Below are 18,295 nucleotides of genomic sequence, written 5' to 3' on the forward strand. Positions count from 1 at the left end.
ATAAAAAAACTTATAACTAACTTAACCTAACGACGGCCAGTCCGCCGGCTTGGCAGCATGCACGATGAGTTGCATAGCATGCATCCATGAGTGTTGATGCCTCGGTCATTCGCCGCTCTTCCCTTCCTAGTTAGAGGTTGTTGAGCCATGGTTGCCTAAAGCTAGGGATAAAGAAAGGCAGTAAGAAGATATATGTATGTGTTGATATTTCTTGCCGTTTAAAAAAGACTCCATTTATTTAAAAAAAACGTACTATTTAAATGTATGAACTTAAACAATAGGCTAACATGTTGAACACTCCAGGCTGGTTACGTATGAAACAAAAGATTTTTTTTTTCACTCCATAAATAAAAATATAAATAAATAAAACCTGTAATATATTCTAATTTACGAATTAGGCTTCTGGCCGTAATGAATATATAATAATAATAATAATAAAAAGTAACCCCTAAGGTGTAGTAGTACCCTCCCGATTACAGGGTTTTAATGTTTAATTGGGTTTAACTGAATGAGGTTAGGAAGATGCAAAACCTTTTCAATTAGCTCCTGCTGGAAAGTCAGATCGGCTGGGTTCCCGAGAGCACCCACTCGAATATGGTGCTCTGCGCGAGCAGGGGTCCGAACGAGGGCGGCAAAACTCCTGGTGTTATCACCTCGTGTATAGCGTGGGTTCTTTTGATTCGCTGTTATTTGTGTTGTTGGTGCTAAAAACCAACAATTTTCCTGCCCGCCACAAAAAATGTTTGGACAGCAAAATTTTATGCGATATAAAGAAAAATTTTATATTTTTATTTCGCTGTATCTGCCAGAAACAAATTTTGCTGTATCATCGATACTTCTTAAATATCGTTTTTTTTTTTATATAAATAAGTGGAATGACGGTATTCGGCCCCTTATTGACCTTATTGATTCCGGTTCGTCTTGTGTGTCCCCAACCATGGCTGTTGACAAGAGGTGTGGGACACCTTACCTAGATCGCGTCCTAAACAATCGGACTTGTTGCGCTTAAGGATCCGAATCGTGATTCCCGTGGATCGCTTCCAGCGTGTTCACGGCCGGAGGAAAATGTTGTACGAGTGGCAACCTTTCTTTGTTCATTCAGAAATGTCATTCATTCATGAAATATGGATACACACATATTGAATGAATTTTCATCCGGACGAGTATAACGTGGTTTGGTAAGTATATTGATAAATCCTTATAATATCTTCCTCTTGTACAGCTCTACTAATTTCTTCTTTATTTTTTATTTCGTTTCAGGTATCTATTTAAGCAATGCGTCCCAAATACAGCAGCACCCGCTGAAAGTTCGCCCAAAGACAAACAAAAAACCATTTGCTCTGCCTGCGGAAAGGGCTCCTCACATTTGGGAGAAATCAAGAGGAAAAATATCGGCATTTTCCGAGTGAGCATTACCCCAAAAGCTGGGCCCATTGAATCCTTACCAGCAAAGCATACAAACAGCGCTATGGCCAATGAATCATCGCCGGCACGCTGCCATAATTCAAAGCAAAAACTGGCCACCGAATTGCAAGTGGGTAAGATATTAAAATACCGGTTGTATCGCAAAATTTTGGGTTTTTTTTTTGAGTTCTTGGGTGTGCAAATAGTCCTAACCTGTAAAATACAAACAATTTTAAATGTCTCCCTTAGAGTTTGCAAACCGCTTCGATTTCTTGATATCATTATTGCTTAAGAAATTGGCTAAAAGCTGCTGCTGGTGGGTACATTTCAAAGGCAATTAAGGTTCAATAATCATTCGCAAGAGTATGTCCATACGTAAACGTTCGCAGCCAAATAATTTTTCTAAAAGTTTCCTCTTTGCCTAAACAACCCTAATTGTAAAACACCCCAGTTGCCTTATGCAGAGAGCAGTCGTCATTCCAGCCGGCAGCACCAACTGAGCAGCTGTTTGTCTGACAGCTGCCCATATGCGAATTGGCAAATTTCAACAATACGTGCAATACCTTTTTGACAAGCAGAGAGAAAAGCAGCTCTTAACTTTGAGCAGCAGATAAAATCTTTCAATTTCAATTTTTCAATTACATCGCGTTCAGAAAGCAATGTGAAATGGTGGCGAAGAAGGCCAGGGCAAAGAACAAGCCAGTTACCAAGAAGGTTGCGCCCGCACCGTTGGCCGTCCAGAAACCTGTTGTTTGTAAACTTTAGATAAAACATCAGCAGTAAAAACATTCAAACTTTTGGCGAAATACCACCCAGAATCGGCGCTCGCTAAAAAGCAACGTTTGAAGAGGATTGCGGAAGCTAAAGCCAATGGCAAAGATGTACAACCCAAGAAGAAGCCCACTTTCGTGCGGTCTGGTACAAATACCGCGACCAAGCTTGTGGAGCAAAAGAAGGAAGGTTGTATTTGCTCACGACGTTGATCCATTGGAGTTGGTGCTGCTTTTGCCTGCTTTTTGCCGTAAAATGGGTGTACCTTATTGCATCGTGAAAGGCAATGCCCGTTTGGGTTTGTTGGTGCGATGCAAGACCTGCACAGCTTTGGCGCTGACAAGTGTCGAGGCCAACGATAAGGCTCACTTTGCTAAGTTTTTGGAAGCAATAAAGAAGATTTATAATGATCGTCATGATGAGATCCGTAAGCACTGGGGAGGTAGTATTCTCGGCTCTATAAGGGCTTGGCACGCATTGCTAAATTGGAGCGCGCTATGGCGTGTGAATTGGCACAAAAACAAGGTTAAACATGTAGAGATATTTGTAATTGTATGTTTGCTAAGTATTTTTAAATGCTGAAATAGTTTATACTCGACTTTCATGAAGTAATTTGTTTGTAAACTTTCGAAAAGAATCGCGTTAAGTTTTTATATAAAAATACGTTTTATCTATAGTAAATACACAAAAGTTGCAATAGTCAATTTACGTGTCTGCTTCTGCATCTGGATGCAGCTACCTATCAAGTCATTTATCAACTAAAAGTACTCACCACCGCTATGTTTGCCGTAATCATACTGCGTGGCGTCTCATCCAGACACAATGGGGTGCGCTAGTACTACTAATTGCAGGAGTTGTTATGGTACAACTAGCACAAACGGTCGACGAGACTTAGGTTGGTGGTAAAGTACAAACAAGCGGTCGTGAACAAAATCGTTTACTTGGTTTATGGGCTGCACTTGGTGCTTGTTCTCGATCCCGTTTTGCCGGTATATATTTTGGGAAAAAGCGGAAGCCTGATAAAGTTGTAAATGCGCCATATTTAACTTTACTCGCACGTAAACGTCTAAGTGCATGAAAAATTGCTTCAATTTCAAGAATTTTCAATTGGGATGTTGGATCCAATTGCTCTAAGGAGCACGGCGTAACTTCAAGTATTGTGGGTAAGCTGATGCAGGACCAATGGTATTTATCAGCAGAGAAACGATGTGAATTGTTAGGCTTATCAGCAAACTTTTTATAATATTTTAGTATCGAACAAAGTATGTCCTTGCGATACTCCGATGAAAAGCGCATAGAATCAACGCGTTCCTCCTTTTTTATTGGCAACAAAAATTCATTGGGGATATTTGAAGTTTTATTGGGTTCCGCCGAAACAACATCTGAGTATGTCCAACGATTTTTTAATCCAACTTATCTGGATTATATGTGGATATTGCTGTACTATTTGGTGCTAATAAGGAACGTGCAGCGAAGGAGCTACGTGAATCGATTGATTTCGAAATCGCATTGACCAATATCTCCGGGCCTGCTGAAAAACGTCGCAACACCAATGAGCTCTATAATTTTCGCGCCATAAAACAGTTACAAGAAGCCTATCCCTATGTGCAATGGTTGGAGTACACAACCGCTTTATTGCCTTTCAAAACCCAAGAAACAGAAGGTGAACCTGTCAATCTATCAGTGCCTAGTTTCTTCGATGCTTTAGGTCCATTGTTGGAACGTCCAACAAATCGTGTAATTGTCGATTATATGATGTGGCGTATTCACGCTTTCTCTATCGTATTCCTATCGGAACAATTCCGTAAGCGTCAATGACCATATGTAACGGCTTTGTCTGGATGTTCTGTGGCAGATACGAATCTGCATGAGGGTTCTGGTGACCTCGCTCGGGGTGATCGAGTGAATTGTGGGATGTTTTTTTGAAAATTTAAAATATAATGGGCCGAATGTCTTTAGGTTCTGTAGCAGATAACGGATCTGCGTTAGGATTGTTGGATGGCCTCGTTTCGGTTGAACGAGTGAAATTTGCGTTGACTTTTTTTGAAATTTGTTTAAAAATTTAATGGGCCGAATGCCTTTGTTTTCTGTGGCATTGGGTTCGCGATAGAAAGTTCGTTTTGTAAAGGAGGGCGAGGAACGGAGGGATGGTTATGAGGAGCTCTGGGTCTTCTCGCGGTCCATCTCCTCCGTTGGAAGAAGGATCAGTTTGACCAAAGGTCGTCTGACTTGACCCTTCTCGGTTATGAGGTCGACTACACGAACTCGGTTGTCTTCGCCGGGGTGTACGTTGACGACCCGACCTAACCTCCATTCGTTGTGAGATAAGTTGTCCTCCTTGATGACAACTAGATCATCCACTTTCAGATTTTGTTTTGTGTATTTCCACTTCACCCGTTTTTGAAGCTCGGAAAGCTCGCTGGCAAAAGGTTTGATGGAGGGCCTTGAGCTTCTGCCATCTGTTTATTATGGAGGCCGGGCTTTCGTTCACATCCGTTTCTGGCGGCGCCAGCAGATGGCTGCCCGTTAGGAAATGTCCTGGGGTTAGTGGTTCCAGGTCCGTTGGGTCATTCGACCCTGAACTGAGAGGGCGCGAGTTGAGGCACGCCTCAATCCTGCACAAAAGTGTTTGGAACTCCTCCATAGTATATTTGTGGGGAGAAGCGATCTTTTTGAAGTGGCTCTTGAAGCTCTTCACTCCCGCTTCCCACGGGCCGCCCATATGTGGCGCGGCGGCGGGAATAAAATGCCAGCTCAATGCTTGATGGCTACACTTTGGGACTGTTTTGTCTCGGCTTTCGGCCAGAAAGGCTTTAAATTCGGATCGTAAAGATCTTGATGTTCCGAGAAAGTTTGTACCATTGTCGGAGTAGATGTTTTTCGCACATCCTCTTCTCGCGTGCGCGTTCCATCGTATTCCGAGTGCCTTCACCGAGCTAGCCTCTTCAAACGCTAGGAAGTCCTCGCTGAGCAAATCCGTTTTGGGGATGTCCTGAAGGATTTCCTCACAATTTGATGTCCACTTGCGCAATGGAAAGCCAGCTGAGTTTAATGCTTCGCGAATCTCATTTCTTGCTCTGATGGTTGACGCTATTGTATGTCCTCCAGATAAAACGTCGTCGGCATACATACTTTCTCGTAATATACCCGATGCTGTTGGGTGCGTATTTTCTACATCATCAGCCAATTGTAGAAGTGACCGTATCGCGAGGTAGGGGGCGTAGTTTACACCAAATGTGACAGTCTTTAGTTCCTAAAGACTAATGGGTTCGTTGGGGGATGTTCGATGGACAATTCTTTGAAATTTGGCGTGATTATCGGTCACCCAAATCTGTCTATACATCTTTTCTATGTCGCTATTAAAGACAAAGCGGTACAGTCTCCAACGTAGAATTAAAATGGGCAAGTCTGCTTGGAGTACTGGACCTGGGTGCATTATGTCGTTTAGTCTAGTGCCATTTACTGTAGGACTTGACGCATTGAAGACGACGCGCACCTTGGTAGTGGTACTTTCCGCCTTTACAACGGCGTGATGGGGCAGGAAATAATTATCCGAATCGTCGGATGGTATATTATTCTTGATTTTTCTCATATGTCCGAGTGTTTCGTATTCTGACAACACCCGAACATACTCACTACAATCATGGTTTTTCAGTAATCGCCCCTCATTTCTGAATAATTGTGAACATGCGCGCTTTAGGGACGGTCCTAATTTAATATTCTCAGGGCAATCCTGCCTGAATGGTAGCGAAACTGTATACCTTTCACTTTCATCACGTTTTGTTGTGTCCTTAAATAATTGTTCACAATACCTTTCTTCTTCATTAAGCATTTTATTTTTTGCCACATTTTCTACCTCTCAGAAAGCTTTTAATTGGTTGTCCAACGCAACCTCGTTGTAGAATGACATGATGCTATTCGTTGGACCCGGTGCTTCGATGCGACCGGTTAGTATCCAACCGAACACTGTCTCTTGGGCCAAAAGTGTATTTAGTACATTCTTTTTCAGACCGCTCAGTATAATTTGGGGATATATGTCTCCTCCAAGTATGAAGTCTACGTCTTCGTTGATGTAGAACCTTTTGTCTGCCAAAACCAAGTCTGGGAATGCCTGCATAGTCACGGCGTTGATATGGCAGGATGGAAGATTCCCAGTGAGTTTGGCTAGGACTAGAACGGGTGTAGTCAGGCTGAAGCAGGGATCCACTGGTGAACGTAATTCAATTTTGGATGCCTCTTTGACCTGAGCTGACACCGCGTTTGTGATGTCTGAAACTTGGGCATGAATTTTTCTCGCTGGCAAATTGATTCTGCGTTTCAGTCTTTCAGTTATAAAGGAACACTCAGACCCTGAATCAATTAATGCCCGTGCGGAGAAGTCGGTATCATTATGGCAAATGTGTACGCGAGCAGTTCCTAATAGCATGCCTGTGATGGAATTGGCATGACAGGATTTTACATTCTGGTTCGCAGATTGTCGCGCCTGTGCCGAAGTTGTTGGGATATTATCCGCATCTTTGAAAGGATTACGTACAGCCGTGTGCTCAGATGTATCCGCATGCAGGAGGTGTGGTGACGAGAGTGGCATTTGGAACAGTTGAAGGAACTGGTGCACTTCGTCACGGTGTGTCCTGGGGATAAGCAGTTCAGGCAGCCACTTGTGGATTTTATAAATTTAATCCTTTCTACTGGGGTTAACTCGCAGAAGCGTGAACAGTTGCGTAATCTGTGTTCAGGGGATTTACACATTTTACAAATTGATTTTATTGTTTGCTTGGATACTTTCGTTTGAAAAGCACCAAGTCTTTTCGTAGGGATTGTCGCGACGCGTTTGGTTTTTGCAGTTTCGAAGTGGCATGCCCTGTAAAACCAAACACTGTTTCAAGTGTCTGAAACCGATTAGACAGGAATTTATCCATATCCTCCCACTTGGATATGTCCATTTTATGGTCTATACCTTGCTCCCACAGAGCCAGCGTGCTCTCTGGTAACTTGGTTGAGCATAGATAGGTCAGGATTGCATCCCAATTGGAAGTGTCAATTTTGTGGCATTTGAGGGACGAAATACAATTATTTATATCATTTTGTAGCTTTTTTATTGAACTACCACACTCACTTTGTACCTTTTTTAAGTTAAATAGAATTTGTAGTTGTGTGTTAACTAAGATACGTTTGTTCTCGTATCTTTCACACAAGTTTTTCCAAGCCATCTCGAAACCTTCATTTGTGAGAGGGCATTTTTTAACGATATCTTTGCTTCGCCCTGCGTTTTGTTGCTGAAATGGAATAACTTTTCCACCCCTTTCAAGCTGGAATTGTTTATATAAATTGCCGTGAAAAGGATAGGAAGATAATCCCCTTTAAAAACTTCCGTGTCGCAAGCAGGGAGGCGAATTTTATGCCCATGAGGTTCTTGTTCAGGGTTGACGTTCTTTTCATCCTTCTTGTATTTTTCTGCCTCAGCAGATATAGACGCTGAACATCGCACGTAGATTGCGTATACTGCCTTTTGCTTCTTTCTGATCGTCATAACGTCATCAGCTGACACCTCATCAGATCCCAATATCGAATCAAACGCAGACATTACCTTCTTCCACAAGAGCCGCAACTCTTCCTGCTGTATTGCAAGGGTGTGTTTGCTATGGTCGCTCTCCGGAATAAGGCTGTAATCTTTATCAAACTCTGCGATTGATTCTGCTAAACGGATGTAGGTTTCCATTGTTTTATTTACGTTTATTAACGAGAAAATTTCCGGTTAGAGAAATGGAACGCTTTAGAGTAAAAATACCTGCCCAGCCGTAAATAAACACTATTGAAATTCGAAGTTTATTATTTAATTTGTTTATTGCAGACTTTGTCAGAGTAGCGACAACGAAAAAAGGGTTTGTTTTAAGGACCTTTTGTCACAGCAGCGACAACAGCAAAAGATTTAATGTACAAACTTTTTGTCTCAGCGGCAACAACAAAAAAAGGGGACCACTCGCCACCTCCACAAATAATGGGTGTATTTTTGGAAAAGTGAGAAAGTGCGTGCGATATTCGAAACCAAGCGCAAAAAAAGTGTATAAAGTGTTTAAAAAGTGAATTGAGCACCGGATTAATTAATTAAATTGAAATTAATTTCGTGTTTGTGATGTGCAAAAAAAAACAACAACAAAAACCTATTTAGTATGGAGCGGAAAGTGAGGTTAGGCTACCCTCTTCCTTGTGTTGTGTCTGGAAAACCTTACCACTGGTGGGCGGATAGACCAGATAATCACAAGGACTGAAATAAAGGCTAACAAGTGATTAAACCTTTGAAAATAGATAAATTAATTGGTGCTCACTAAATAACTTCACTGTTTTCACTTTTTTTTTATTTTAATTTTTCGCGCACTACACGGGTTTCTTCTTTATTTTGCAAAAAAAAACAACACTCAAAAAAAAGTGGCAAGAAATATAACACTTATCGGATCATAATGGCTTATGAGATCTTAGATGCCCAAAAAATATCCATCGTTTCGTTCACGAAGATGTATACCTTCTCCTTGAAAGCTAGACCTCTTTCACCCAAAAATAAAATAGTGTCCGAAATTTTATATAAAATTTCTTTCCAATTTTGAGTTTCAGTGATTAGCTGTTCATTGATAAGTGTATCAATTGTAGCCTCCTTTTGAATTAGATTTTGTAAAGAATGAATAGAACATTTAGTGATGGCTGTTTATCGTATAGCTTCTTCCATACCTTTTCTAACATTTACTCTGATAGCCAAACGGCTATCAAGGCCTTGAGCTCAACTACAGTGCGATCGAGGGTGGTCTGGGAGTGCCTAGCCGCACTTGCGATTTCATCGAATTATTTTACAATTAAGAGCATCTGTGTCCCGGGCCATAGTGATATCCCGGCTAACTGTCAAGCGGATCTCTTAGCCCGCATCGGCACAACTAAACCGGATGAAGATGGCTGTAGGAATTTCGGGATTCCGCTGGACACCTGTGGATTGCTCCTTCATAGCTGGTTCTCGAGTCAGCTCAGCAAACGATGGGCGGACACCACGTCTTGCAGGGTAGCAATATCTTTCTGGCCGAAAGTGGATGGCAGGAGGTCTGCTGAAATAGTTGGGCTCAGTAAGGCTCACCTATGAATGGTCATTGAGGTTTTGAAAGGGCACTGTCCCATGGGTTTCTATGCGGTTCGTTTCAATATAATGGAAACTCCATCCGCTGTATGGAGGATGATGAGGTGGAATCACCAAATCACTTTGTGCTTGATTGCCCAGCTTTTGCCAGAACTAGGCGAAAGTACTTCGGTCGCGATGAGGATTTATCCAAAGTTGAGATCGGTATCATTCGGAGCTTTATCGTTGCTACGCTACGATTCTCTAAGTAGCTAGATCTAAGTCACCGTTATTTTTGGTGTATGTGGTATCACAACGGACTTTCGTGTTGTCCAAGTGAGCTTTCCTTATCAGGACAGCTACCACCTAACCTAACCTAACCATACCTAGAATTTCGAATATCCGCACAACAAATTTTAAGTCGATTTAAAGTATTGGTGCTTAATAGACGACATGGTAGGCAATAAAAAGCATTGCTACTGGCACTCCACACTAATCAGTCACGCTCCACTTTCTCTCCATTTGGCAAGATTCTGTTTAACAACGAGGTAGGAAATGCCTCGTCATGACAATCACGTGGAAAAATAACAGGACATTTTTGAAGACCTCGACAAATTATTTCGTTCACTTCTTTAGATCGCAAAAACTTGTTATTCACGGTACCGATATCGAAGTCATTTAAATAATCTGGACTTTGATACAGAGTTGGTGGTATTATTGGAAAACTTTTTGAAGATGAACCTTCATCAATGTCACCACGAAAACTTTACGATTTCGGATTCATACAAACATACATTTTGTTTAATGTTTTTATTGTCTCCTCAGGCCCAGGCAAAAATTCATTATCAATATTCGTTGACTTTGAAATTCGGCTGAAAATTTGCACATGGAACAACTAAAGACTCTCCTGAATTAAAAAAAAATGTCTTAGTACCTCTAAATCGCGGGCCCCCGTAGAAGGCCCGGGGGATTCCCCCCTTTCCCCCTCCCTCTCGTCGGGCCTGTCTACAATATATGTATAATAGATTTAATTATTATCTGTTCTTACTAAGCTGTGCAGCACATCAGCATACCTTTAAATTGGATACACAAATCACACGGAGCTCTCTGCAGACGATCTGAAAACGATGATTAACATTGCGATTTATACTCAAATAAGAAAACACAATACTTACAATTTTGAAGATTATTTCCTACGCGAGCTTTAAATATCTGCATTTTGGTGGTTGGTTTTCCATTTTTTTTACTATATGTATGTCTATCTCCGGATGTAGGTAGTATGTATTTGTATTTTATTTGGTAGATATATGTAAATATTATGTTATAGTATTATATTTTTGAATTAAGTGTCGTATATATGTTTAATAGTAACCGTTTAAAATTGAAATTAAAACAATTTGGTTTTCAAATGGTAAAGGCAAAAGTTTTCAACTAATGTTATCAGTATTATATGCTTCCTCCATGTCTTCTACATTATCAGCAAATGCCTAATGCCGATAACGAGTTTACTGGCCATTGAAAAAATGATTAAATATTTTTGAAGCGGAGACCTATTGCAAAAATTTCTTTATTTTCATCACGCTTGAGGCCAGTTATTTTGATGGCTATGTAAGAGGAACACATTATTAGGAGATGTTTGAGCGACTGTCGTAGTCGTCAACAACCAACCCTTTATTTTAAGAACAGTGAATTTATAACCAATTTTTAATTATTACACGCTTCCATATGTATTATTGCATATGTTCTATTGAATTTAAACCTATTTCAATTTAAACGTATATTTATGAATTATTATACGTGGAAATATGTACTTCATTACATATTTTATACTTTTATATTATATTTGAGCTATTCATGAATTAATTAGAATACGTATAACCATTATACGTAACACTCATGTTAAACTAGGATTAGCACTTATGGAATTGTAAATGAATGCTTGAACATATTTCGCCCCTCTGGCAACCCCAACCATTGGTTGACAAACATATGCATATATGTACATACAATGTTTTGACATTTTGCTTTTACATTTTATTAATCTCGAATTTTTACCCACCGCGGCTGTGCCTCGTTTACTCTATTAGAAAAAAAATACAATTTGATAAATTGTGAAACCCTTTCGAATCAAAATTATCATATAATTGCAAGTGACTCATAGATTACCTATTAATATATGAACGTAATTCGTTTATAAGTGCAAAGTGAAATAAATTAGTTAGTCAAACTAATAAGCGAAGGCAACCTTGTTTTACTGAACTCAACCTCACATCCATAGCGTGCAATAAGAAAGTCAGAAACATATTAGGTCAATTCAACCTGGAAAATCGTGACCGATATTGGGATTTTGCCGCCTACCGTTGCAGTTGAGCGGATTGAGTTCGGCCGCCGCCGCTTAGCAGAAGGAGAATTTTATATTGCTTTCCATCCGCCACCAGGATGATACCACCATCACATCACTACCGCCACAATCCTCGCCATCACGACCACAGCTACATCCCGCCAGGAAAAGCAGGTAAATTTTGTATTGCCAGCCTCCTAAACAGTGGTCCTTCGACGCCACTAGGGAAACCAGCGCAGGAAAAACAATAAATACCCATTTGCCAAAAACCGTGAGTATTAAATCAAATTTAATACCCACTTCCCGGTGCGGCGAAGAACATAAACGAGACAATTAAAGAAAAATTTGACTCTCGAGGATTGGTGATTCCCGCCAATAATCCTCATTTCCCGCCAAACCTTCTCAAGTTCCCACCAAATTTGCACATACCATTTCGTATATATATATATATATATACATATAGCAATAACCCCATATTGCAAAACTCAGTACGGTATATGTGCAAAGCAAAATAAGAAAAACTCAGTAGTTAGCTACAGTGGGCACACTTGGTAAAAGCACCCCTTATATTTTAATGCGACAAATCTCTTAATAATTTAAAATTTTCTCATTTTAAATTAAAATATCTCTTGTCGTTAATTAAATATATTGCACAACCTCTGCTAACTTCTGATTTCTCCCCATTTAAATTAATATAAAACGCAAAAAACATTTGTAAATCTCCATACTTGCGTATACTTACATACGGATATACCAAAGAAAGAAAACGACAAGCGGTGAAATAAAATCTCGTGCACAGTGGTACAAGAGTGGTGCAGTGCGTGTAATAGCACTTTTCTCACATTAAATTTGCACGCTATAAATTCTCAATCCCCATTAATTTCGATAAGCTACTAATTTCTCTCTCCTCAAAGCCTCTACAATCCAACAAATCGAAGCTAAATAAGACTCCTCTAAGTCACACCGAAAACACAAAAAAAAAAAAAACACACATTTTTTAGATAATCTCATACGAATTAATTTCACGTATCAAAATTATTATAATTTACCCCCGAGATACTTTTAATACGTATATATACATATATTTCACATAATTTTTCCCACGTATATTTAAACCACCCTCATATACATATATTAAATATATTAAATATAGTGCAAACGCAACACAGTGGTAAAATTTTCTCAGTCTCACCCCCAAATAAATTTAACTTAAAAACTTTTTTTTTTGTTTTGAAAATTATTCTCTCTTGCTATTTAACGTGAATATTTAAACGTAACTCCCTCACATAGTTAAAAGCAAATACTCTCTACTCAAAAAAAAAAAAAAAAGTTTTTCTCTCTCTTAGTTAAACTTTATTAACTCTCGACTCTAAGCGTCATAAAACTAAGTTCAAAATGAGTGACGATGAAACCAAAAAAGGTGGCTCCAAAACTCAAGGAGTTAAAAGATTTAAAATCTCGTCTGCCCCCAAAAAATTTACATCCGAAACGGACAATTTTATGGAATATTGTGCACGGTTTAGGTCGATGTCCCTCCAAGACAACACTGAGTCTTCTCTCAAAATAAAAAACTCGAATATAGAAAAATTCTGGAATAGAGTCCAACACGCTTTCGATAAAATTGTCGAAACCCCAGATGAGGACCTGCCCGAAGATTTTCCAACATCTGCAAATAGCACATACAGGTCCTGTCTCATAGCGTATGAAGACACAAAAGCCCAGATAGAAGACCAGCTTCAGTTGCTTAAACAAGCAAATGCACCCGCGCCCCCTACCGTCACACCAGATCCATCCGACAACTCCGGTATTTCGCTAAAAATCCCTCCCTGCGATACCGAAATATTTTATGGTGGTTATGAAAAAGGGACCTCATTTCGTGACATGTTCACAGCCGTTTATATTAACCATCCCAAACTCTCCCAAGCGCAAAAATTTTATCACCTCAGATACAAAACCCAAGGAAAGGCAGATCAAATAGTCAATCAATTCCCCTTGACTGACGACAACTTTGCCTTAGCGTGGGAAGCCCTAAAGTCCCGATACGAGAACAGACGGGTTCTCGTAGATAACCAAATACGGGCCCTGATGAACTTAAAAACTATCACTACGGAAAACAGTGAAGACATCCAAAAATTGCAATCCTCAGTAAATAATTGTCTTCAGATTCTCGTCACGCAACAGGTGTCCACAGATAACTGGGACCCCATACTTATTTATCTCGTGACCTCTAAACTCCTTGAAAATACAGTGACGTTATGGGAGCAGTCTCTGACTTCAAGAAGAGAACTTCCTAACTGGTCCCAAATGGACCAGTTCCTCACAACTCGATATGAAGTCGTAGAGCGAGTCGATCAATGGCGACCAAATAAATTTAAAGCTACCCCACAAACTAGGCCATCATTCAAACCCCAGCAGTCGCATCCCTTTCAAAATAGATCGACCTCCCACACCCAGTCTCATATGACAGAGCAGCGGACAATGTACAAGTGCGCTATGTGTAAAACCTCATCTCACCCCCTTATAAGTTGCTTCAAATTTAAGAAGCTGTCGACCTCTGATCGCAGAAGGTTTGTGAGAGAAAACAATATGTGTTTTAATTGCCTCTCTCAGTCACACATATTGAAAGACTGTTCCAGTACTCAAACTTCCAATCAATGTCAAGATCGGCACAACTCAGTTCTTCACGAAGACACATCTCAAGTGCCGAAAAGACAACCCTCACGATTGCAAAAGACAGCCTCACAAGCCACGACCACTAATTCCACACTCTCACCCGGTAATACTCCCGATCAAGCCAATGCCCTAGATGAAAGCCCTTCATGCTCGCAGAAAAGCAAAGTCCAATCGTTTTATTCCGAAAACGATTGTGAAATTATTTTACCCACGGCTATTGTTCCCGTAGAGCATAAAGGAGAAATTTTTAAACTAAGAGCTCTTGTGGATCAGGGATCTGAACGAGCCTTTATCTCTACCAGAGCCCAAGATAGACTCAAACTCCCATTCAAACCCTCTAGATTTGAAATATCAGGGATGGGCGGCAAGGTAGTTCAGACCTCAAACAAATTGTGCTCTCTGACACTGGTATCCCCCGATTTTAAAACCAGAATAAGTGCAGAGGCAATAGTATTACCCCGGCTAACAAAAATGCTCCGCTCGCTTAAGCTCACTAGCGAGCTTCAAGCAAAATGGGCACACCTCAACCTCGCAGACTCGAACTGTCACTCCCCCTCGCAAATAGATCTCGTCCCATCTTCTAGCGCAGAAAACCATTTTTGGATGGATTCTGAGCGGTATAGCCCCTGTGATGGTAAACGCTTTCTGCATGCAAGTGTCAGAAGTTACGAACGAAGATCTTAACTCTCTATTGCGTAAATTCTGGGAATTGGAGGAAGTTCCCACCAAACCCCAAATAATCCCAGAAGACGAGTTTTGCGAAAATTTCTATGCAGCCACAACCTCACGCGATGATAACGGTCGTTATATCGTAAGGCTGCCGTTTAAACCCAGCTTCCCAGAGTCAATCTCATTATCCCACTCTCGGTCTTTAGCTCTAAGCCAGTTTCTTGGAATGGAGAGAAGTCTGCAGAAGAAAGGGGATTTAAAGACTCAATATGATAGTGTTCTAGAAGAATACCTCACCCTCGATCATATGGAGGAAACCGGCTCCTATGAAAAATTTTACGGAGGGAAATGCCTCTCATTTTATCTTCCTCATCACGCAGTTGTCAAACCCGAGAAAAATACTTCAAAGGTGCGGGTCGTGTTTAACGCCTCAAAGAAGTCGGCATCTGGACATGCGCTCAACGACGTTCTTTATACCGGCCCTACCCTCCAACCCGATCTGATGCATCTGATTCTCAAATGGAGGACATATCAGTTTGTTTTCATCGGAGACGTAGAAAAAATGTATCGTCAAATTATAATGCACGAAGACGATAGAGACTATCAGAGGATCGTCTTTCGCTCATCTCCGAGCGACCCCATAAAAGACTATCGCCTGAAAACAGTCACATTTGGTGTGAACTGTGCCCCCTACCTCGCCATACGTACTCTGCACCAACTGGCCAAAGATGTAGAAGAAACTTTCGCGTCCCTGTTTTGACGAAAGGAACATATGTAGATGACATTCTCTCTGGCAGCCATGAAATTCTCTCTGCTGAAACATCTCTCTCCCAAGTCATCCAAGTGTTAGCGTCAGCAGGATTTCATTAAGGAAAATAACGGCCAATCACCCCAGTATAATAAAAAACATCAAAGAAGAGGACTTGCTAGATACCAATCTTTTGGAATTCGAGAAAGCAAGCAACACCAAAACTCTCGGCATACAGTGGAACGCTCTGACCGACTGTCGTAGTCGTCAACAACCAACCCTTTATTTTAAGAACAGTGAATTTATAACCAATTTTTAATTATTACACGCTTCCATATGTATTATTGCATATGTTCTATTGAATTTAAACCTATTTCAATTTAAACGTATATTTATGAATTATTATACGTGGAAATATGTACTTCATTACATATTTTATACTTTTATATTATATTTGAGCTATTCATGAATTAATTAGAATACGTATAACCATTATACGTAACACTCATGTTAAACTAGGATTAGCACTTATGGAATTGTAAATGAGTGCTTGAACATATTTCGCCCCTCTGGCAACCCCAACCATTGGTTGACAAAACATATGCATATATGTACATACAATGTTTTGACATTTTGCTTTTACATTTTATTAATCTCGAATTTTTACCCACCGCGGCTGTGTCTCGTTTACTCTATTAGAAAAAAATACAATTTGATAAATTGTGAAACACTTTCGAATCAAAATTATCATATAATTGCAAGTGACTCATATATTACCTATTAATATATGAACGTAATTCGTTTATAAGTGCAAAGTGAAATAAATTAGTTAGTGAAACTAATAAGCGAAGGCAACCTTGTTTTACTGAACTCAACCTCACATCCATAGCGTGCAATAAGAAAGTCAGAAACATATTAGGTTAATTCAACCTGGAAAATCGTGACCGATATTGGGATTTTGCCGCCTACCGTTGCAGTTGAGCGGATTGAGTTCGGCCGCCGCCACTTAGCAGAAGGAGAATTTTATATTGCTTTCCATCCGCCACCAGAACGATACCACCATCACATCACTACCGCCACAATCCTCGCCAGCACCACCAACAGCTACATCCCGCCAGGAAAAGCAGGTAAATTTTGTATTGCCAGCCCCCTAAACAGTGTTTTTTTTTTTTTTTTTTTTAAATTTAAAATTATTTAGTTTTAATAACAAAGGGTTTGTACAATTCTTTTTGTGTCACACCGAGATGGTCAAAATTTGCGAATGAATAAAAAATGAAATGTCAAAACAATAATAAATGTATGTATGTATGTACATAGTCACATCTGTCAACCCATTGTTGGGGTTGCCAGAGAGGTGAAATACGCTGGCGTGTTAGCGCACAATACAAACGTTTCAAATACCTAAATTTAATAAGGAATATGTACGTAGTAGGTATTATCGCTCGTATCATAAATGGAATTTCTTTGCCATTGATTTTTAAGCTATTTTGTTGAAAATCCAGAATTTCTTCAACAAATTGGCTTAAATAATCGTTGATATCACTTGGCTTCATTTTTCCTACATATATTCCAGCGGGTAATACCTTTATGTTTTTAATATTAACTATTTTAACTAGTATTGGCCAAAGTTGTAGGTTTGAACTTTCAGAAATTGGCAAGCCGTCTATATTTATATCACATATAATTTCATCGAAATTGCTTAAAATGTCTGCTGCCTTCATCATATTTTGCTTGATTCCCAAATGTGAATATTGGCTTTCCAACACAATTCTTCCTTGAATATTTCTCTATACTATAGTATCATAAAACCATTTTTCAGAGTTTCCATAGTAAAATTTTAATATCAGTTATTTGTATGCAATATTTTACTTTTGGTGAGTACGCGTGTGAACACCCTATAATATCATTGCTCGGGGAGAATACTGGGCGAGATGTCCCCGAACGCCAAAATGCCCAGACAGGGTAAAAAAATCAAATTTGTAAGTTTTTGCAAAAAAAAAAAATCATTTTATAAATTTGGTAAAAAAAAAATTCCATCACTCCCGGAAGGGGTGTTTCTGGTGGGCATTCGCCCGAACGATTGGTCATTCGACATTATAATTAGAAAAAAAATAATTAGTTAAATCGTAGTTTTGGTATCTCAAAAAAAACTTAAGGGGAAAGAAATTGAAAAAAAGCTGTAAAAAACGATTAATTACATATATATACTACGGGAGGTATGATGGGAATGCTGACAAGAAGAAGGCAATAGGGCTACAGGGAAACGAAGAAGAAAGAGAACACAAACTCATTCATACTTGTCCCTAGTGCTCCCAACCGCAACCCATAAGGGGGTCTTAAGGACCTGCCTCTGGGACTGGTTCGGGCCACTAGGGTCAATTTCCTACAAACACAGGTTGGTCCCAACACACCCAGCAGCAACGCAGAGGCGGTCTTCACGGACGCGCTGGTGGGACTGGCTGGGGGTGTTGAGGCCTCCCGTCCATTCACTCTGGACACCCCTCCTGCCTCCGCCGCTATGGGTGGAGCGGCTTCAAGGGCCGCTCCCTAGACTAGTGGGACAGGAAAGGGGGCCGCTTTGAATCGCAGCTCA

General features: G+C 40.1%; 1 pseudogene; it reads left to right on the forward strand.

Annotated features, from left to right (window-relative positions):
* The first annotated feature begins 2,070 nt into the window (after positions 1-2,070).
* On the forward strand, positions 2,071-2,705 carry LOC137241680 (large ribosomal subunit protein eL8-like; annotated as a pseudogene).
* The last annotated feature ends 15,590 nt before the right edge of the window (positions 2,706-18,295 follow it).

The sequence above is a fragment of the Eurosta solidaginis genome, chromosome 1, assembly GCF_040869045.1.
Source record: "Eurosta solidaginis isolate ZX-2024a chromosome 1, ASM4086904v1, whole genome shotgun sequence".
NCBI lineage: Eukaryota > Metazoa > Arthropoda > Insecta > Diptera > Tephritidae > Eurosta > Eurosta solidaginis.